Source organism: Pteropus vampyrus, unplaced genomic scaffold (genome assembly GCF_000151845.1).
Source record: "Pteropus vampyrus isolate Shadow unplaced genomic scaffold, Pvam_2.0 Scaffold752, whole genome shotgun sequence".
NCBI lineage: Eukaryota > Metazoa > Chordata > Mammalia > Chiroptera > Pteropodidae > Pteropus > Pteropus vampyrus.
Window position 1 is genome coordinate 190,890 of NW_011889533.1, and position 7,176 is coordinate 198,065.

Consider the following 7,176-nt stretch of genomic DNA (forward strand, 5'->3'; position numbering starts at 1 on the left):
ACATAAAACAAGAACCAGAGACATAACCTACAAAAGCTAACTAAAATAAAGAAAACAGAAACACTAGGACAAGGAAGCAATGGAAACACCAAGCTACCAGAAAGCAAAAGATAAAATGACTATAAGAAGACCTCATATTTCAATAATCACCCTAAAAGTATATGGACTGAACTTGCCAATAAAAAGGCACAGAGTTGTAGAATGGATCAAAAAAAAAAAAAAAACCCAACCATATGCTGCCTCCAGGAAACACAATTCAGCTCCAAAGACAAATATAGACTCAAAGTGAAAGGGTGGAAAATGATCTTTCAAGCAAATGGCATTCAGAAAAAAAGTGGCAATATAAGCACTAATATCAGATGAAATAGTCTTCAATATAAAAAAAGGTAAAGAAAGATACTGAGGGACACTGCATAATGATAAAGAGAATCATGCACCAAGAACACATAAAACTTATTAATATCTATGCTCTCAATCAGGGAGCCACACAATATGTAAAACTATTACTAACAGAATTAAAGGGAGGAACAGACTAAAATACTATCGTAGTAGGGGACCTAAAACCCCACTGTCAGATATGGACAGATCATCCAAACAGAAAATCAACAAGGAAATAACATCCTTAAATGATACATTAGACCAACTGGACATAATTGACATTTATAGAGCTTTCCATCCTAAAACAGCTGCTTATACATTCTTCTCTAGTGCACATGAAACATTTTGAAGGATTGCCCACATACTGGGACACAGAGAAGCCTCAGCAAATACAAGAGGGTTGAAATCATGCCAAACATATTCTATGATCATAAAATAATGCTTTGAAACTAGAGATCAACTGCTAAAAGAAATCAGGAGCAACCACAAATATATGGAGATTAAACAACATGCTACTGAAGAATAACTGAGCCAGAGAAGAAATAAAAAGAGAGATCAAGAGATACATAGAAACAAATGATAACGATAGGACAACATAGCCAATCTTTTGGGAAACGGCAAAAGCAATCATAAGAGGAAATATCTTAGCATTACAGGCTTATCTCAAAAAAGCAGAAAAAAGCCCAAATAAACAACCTAATGTTTCATCTTCAAAAACTAGAAAAAGAAGAACAAATGAAGCCTAAAGCAGGAGGAAAGAATCAAAATTAGAGCAGAAATAAATAAAGTTGAAAACAAAAAATTCAATAGAAAAAATAAATGCAACAAAGAGCTTGTTCTTTGAGAAAGTTAATAAAATTGACAAACCTCTGGCTAGATTCACTAAAGAAAAAAGAGAAACAACACAAATAAACAAAATCATGGATGAAAGAGGAGAACTTATGACAGCCACAGCAGAAGTGCAAAGGATCTTTCAAGAATACTATGAAAAAGAATATAACACCAAATTGAATAACCTAGAAGAAATGAACCAGTACTCAGAAAGATACGACTTTCCTAGATTGAATCAAGAAGAACTGGGAAATCTAAATAGACCATTCAGCGGCATGCAAATTGAAACAATTATGAAAATCCTACCAAAAAGAAAATGTCCAGGACAAGATTGCTTCACCAGTGAATTCTACCAAACATTCAAAGATTTAACACCTATTCTCTTCAAACTCTTCCAAAATATTGAAGAGGAGGCAATACTTCCCAACTCATTTTATAAGGCCAATACTACACTGATACCAAAACCTGGCAAAGATAACACACGCAAAAGAAAACTGCAGACTAAAGACTCTCATGAACACAGATGCAAAAATCCTAAATAAGATACTAGTGAACCAAATATAGCAACATATTAAAAGGATTATACACCATGATCAAGTGGAATTCATCCCTGAGGCACAGGGAAGGTTTGACATATGCAAATTGATTAATGTGGTACACCACAATAACAAATTAAAAAAATAAGAATCATATGATCATATAATAGATACAGAAAAAGCCTTCGACAAGATACAGCATCCACTTATGATCAAGACATTTAACAAAATCGATATGGAAGGAAAGTAGCTTAACATAATAAAAGCCATAAACGACAAACCCTCAGCCAACATTATACTTAATTTTGAAAAACTAAAAACCTTCCCTCTAAGATCAGGAACAAGGCAAGGCTGTCTATTATTGCAACTCTTAGTCAATATAATCCTGGAGGTTTTAGCAAGTGTGATCAGGCAAGAGAAAGATATAAAAGGCATCTAAATAGGAAACAAAGAATTCAAACTGTCACTATTTGCAGATGACATGATTCTCTATGTAGAAAACCCTAAAGACTCCAAAAGAACACTACTGGAAACAATAAGCAAATACAAGAAAGTTTCTGGATACAAAATCAACCTTCAAAAATCCATAGCGTTCCTATACTCTAATACTGAAGTGTCAGTAAAAAAAAAAAGTGGAAAAAATCATTCTTTTTGCAATTGTAACAAAAAGAATAAAATATCTAGGAATAAATCTAATGAAATATGTGAAGGACCTGTATAATGAAAACTATAAGACCTTATTAAAAGAAATCAAAGAAGATTCAAAGAAATGAAAAGATATTCCATGTTCTTGAATTGAAGAATCAACATAGTTAAAATGACCATATCATCTAAAGCATTATACAGATTTAATGCTATCCTCATAAAAATTCTGTCGACATTTTTTAAAGAAAAATAACAAAAATTATTAGATTAGTATGGAAACACAAAAGACCCCAAATGCCAAGGCCATCCTGAGAAAAAAGAATGAGGCTGGAGGCATCGCTCTGCCTGACTTCAAATTATACTACAAATCAAAACGGCATGGTATAGACAGCAAAACAGACATACAGATCAGTAGAACAGAATTGAGAGTCCATAAATAAGCCTATATTTATATGGGCAAATAATATTTGACAAAAAAGCCAAAAACATACAATGGAGAAAGGAATGCCTCTTCAATAAATGGTTCTGGGAAAATTGGAAAGCCTCCTGCAAAAGAATGAATCTAGACTCTTGTCTATCACCACACACCAAAATTAACTCAAAATGGATTAAGGACCTGAATGTAAGACCTGAAACAATAAAATGCATAGAAAGAAACATGGGGACTAAACTCAAGGACCTTGGACCAAAGAGGATTTTATAAATTTGACCTCTGTATCAAGGTACTTAAAAGCTAAAATAAATAAGTGGGACTACATCAAACTAAAAAAAACTTCTGCACAGCAAAAAAAAAAACATCAACAAGGTAAAGAGACAACCATCTGAATGGGAATATACATTTGCAAGCAACACCTCTGATAGGGGCCTAATATCCAAAACATACAAAGACCTCATACAACTCAATAATAACTGAAAAACAAAAGATCCAATCAATAAATGGACAGAGTACTTGAACAGACACTTGTTCTTAAAGGACATACAAATGGCCAACAAATATATGAAAAGATGTTCAACATGGCTAACTATTAGGAAAATGCAAATCAAAACCACAATGAGATTCCATCTCACATCTGTTAGAATAGCTGTAATCAACAGGACATGTAATAACAAGTGTTGGAGAGGATGCGAAGAGAAAGGAACTCTTATGCACTGCTGGTGGGACTGCAAATTGGTACAGCCACTATGGAAAATAGTATGGAGCTTCCTCAAAGAACTAAGAAATGATCTACCATATGATCCAGCAATCCCTCTACTGGGTATTTACCCCCAAAACTTGAAAATCCATATCTGAAAAGATATCTGCACATCGATGTTCATAGCAGTGTTATTCATGGTGGCCAGGACATAGATGCAACCGAAGTATCCTATTATATGATTGGTTAAGAAGCTTTGGTACATATATACAATGGAATATTACTGAACCATAAGAAGAGGTGAAATATTGCCATTTGTGACAACATGAATGGACCTTGAGATAATCATGCTAGGCGAAATAAACCAGACAGAAAAAGTTGATAATCACATGATATCACTTATATGTGGATATAAATCTAAAAACAACAAATGAACAGGACAAACAAACAGAGACTCATGGACATGGACTATAGACTAGTAGTTACCAGAGGGTGAGTATTGCGGGGAGGAGAGAAGTAGACTGGGTAAAGTGCATCAAATATGTGGTGACAGAAAGAAATCTAACTATGGGAGGTGAACACACAGTGTAAATATGCCTTACTGTTAAAGTGTTTAGCTAAAACTTATTGGATTTTGTTAACCAATATCACCATAAAAAAAATTAATTAATTTAAAAAATAGGAATAAAATGGTAATTACTACATATTTATCAATAAGTACCTCAGATGGAAAATAATTAAGTGCTATAACCAAAAGATGGGGTGGCTGAATGGATTAGAAAACAATACTCCTATACATGCTGCCTACAAGAGACTCACATTGGATTAAGAGACGCACACTGAGTGAAATGAAGGAGATGGAAAAATATATTGACCCGATGGACCTAGAGGGTATTGCACTGAATGAAATGTGTCAAATAGAGAAAGACAAATATTACATGATTTCATATACATGTGGAATCTAAAGAACAAAATAATCACTCATAACAACAAAAATAGAAATAAACTCATAGATACAGAATATTTTGAGGGCTGCTAGATGGGAGAGTAGTTGGGGGAATGGTGAAAAGCACAAAGGAATTAAGTATAAATGGATAGATACAAAATAGTCCTGGAGTTATAAAATGTAGCAAAAGGAAAATAGTAATGTAATAAATGTGTAAGAGGGAAGAGGGGTACTAGATTTAATGGAGTGATCACTTTGTGAATTATATCGATCTCTAGTCACTATGCTATACAATTGAAACAAATATATTATTCTTTGCCAACTATAACTGAACAAAAAATTCATTGAATTGTACAATTTAAACACAAACAACTAATTGTCTATTATACTTCATTAAAGTTCGGGAAAATGTGAAATGTATGTGCTGTCAAATACTCTTGTGGGAATGTATTTGGTATGACTTTTTAAAAATCATTATAATAATTAAAATATAGTATTATGTTAGTTTCAGATGTGTAACACAATTATTCGATATATGCTTATTTTGCAAAATGATCACCGCAATAATTCTAGTTAATGTCCATCACCACACATAGCTACAATTTTTTTCTTGTGATGAGAACTTCATCTTTTCACCATTGAATATGAATATCAGCTGTGGGCTTATTATATATAGTCTTTATTATGTTGAGGTACATTTCCTCTATATCCATTCTTGAGATTTTATCACAAATGGATGTTGAATTTTGTCAAATGCTTTTTCTTCTTCTATAAGATAATAGTATAAATTTTATCCTTTATTTCGTTAATGTGATGGATAACACTGATTGATTTGTGGATGTTGAACCATCTTTTCATCCCTTGAATAAATCACACTTGATGAAAAAAAAGTCTCATACTTTAAAATTCACATCAGAGGATTTAGTAAATACAAGCATTCTAATAAGGTAGTTAATTGAGTCAATTACCTTGTTTTTAAACTTATTTATATCCCATCCTTACTTTCAGATTGAAGAAGTACAATTAAATAATGCAGTTACAAATCCTCTGGGCTATCTATTCACACAGACTTTCAAAACGTATTCAAGACAAAGTACTTCCAAAGCAATTATAACTAGTTATTAAACTCCATGAGAGCAGAAAGCATTCCTTGTTGTTAAACATTTTATCTTCAATTTTTAGCATAATGCTGTTAAATGGTAAGCATGGAGAGATCCTGTGACATCTATTTCCTAATGTCTGTAATAACTGTTTTTAAGCGTTTTATATTTTTTCTATAGTTCCTGAGTCAATCAATATTCAAAGGGATTGTAAGATGTTATTATTTCCTCATGACTATAAACAGACATATTTTTATATCAATTTAAAATCAGCCACCACTATGGAAAATATCTACCCCCACTTTGATTATGAGACAATTGAGCCCCAGTTAGAATTAATAACTTTCTTAATGTCACATAGGTAGAGTTCAGTTTTAAAATCAGTCAGTCTGGAGCTCCTGTTAAACAAATTAGTGATTATTCTAACTCAGTCTTCTGAATAAATTATAAATATAGTTATCAGGTGTCCTTTTGACAGCTAGCAAAGTATTTAAGGTAGTTTAACTCTTTCTGATATACTCAATATTCAGATTTCAAACTGGAAGAAATTATTACATAATATCACTATCAAAAAGTAAGCAGGAGATTTAAATCTGCATTTGAAATTGTGAAGAAGGTAAGCATCATTGTTCCCAGGCTAAAAACTCTCATTTATTCAATAAAGATTTATTAATCTTGGCACTGTTTTAGTTGATGATAACAATATCCATAGAAATGGTTTATACTAATTTAATCAGTAAAAAGAAAAATCTCTAAATCACATAGTTGTTTCTTGTAGAGTCAAAAGCAAATGTGATTTAGGCATTTTTACGGAGTAAACAAAGACTCAATTACCTTTGTGTCCTCAAAAAATGAGCTTTTATTAACTCAGTCACTAATAAAAGCTCTGTAAATATTAATTTTAATTAAAAGGCACTTAAGGAAAAAATTAATTTTCAGTGTATATTCTTTGATTTACTGAGAAAAACTGAGGCTGGCAGTTTTTCTCTAAAAAACATGATTTATTATTTTTTAAATGACAAGTGGTGACAAATTATCTGACATACTCCTGAGTAACTATTTTACTTAAAGTGGTAAAAGTGTAACATAAAAGAAGGTTGTATAAGAAGGTTGTATCTTATATTTAAGATATGTCATATATAAGATCTTTCTTATATTTAACCTCCATTTTTTTTTATTCAGTGCACAGTGTTCTCTAGAAACCCACTCTTTTCTTCACACAGGTTTATTTGTGCACATTTTATTCATTAACTTGGTTACTACATAAGTTCAAGTATTTTGCTTACATCTAAATTGCTAATTTACTATTTGTGAGATATTGATAGTGTAAATGGAATTGTTCTAATTGGTTACAAGAATTAAACCATTAAATAAGTCTAGGAATTAATCACAGAATACACAGATGGGTTCTTCTCAAGTATAATTATAGGCATTTATTAACTAAGAAGTTCAGCCCTCTTCCATATTATGATGGAAAATGTTGAATGTTAAGTAGGAATGACGTTTTTTCAGAGTGGTAGTTAACATTTAGATATACTATTAAATCCTTCAGGTAGAATTATTTTAGACTGAGAAACTAAATTAAAAAGTTATTTTTCTGTGTCAGC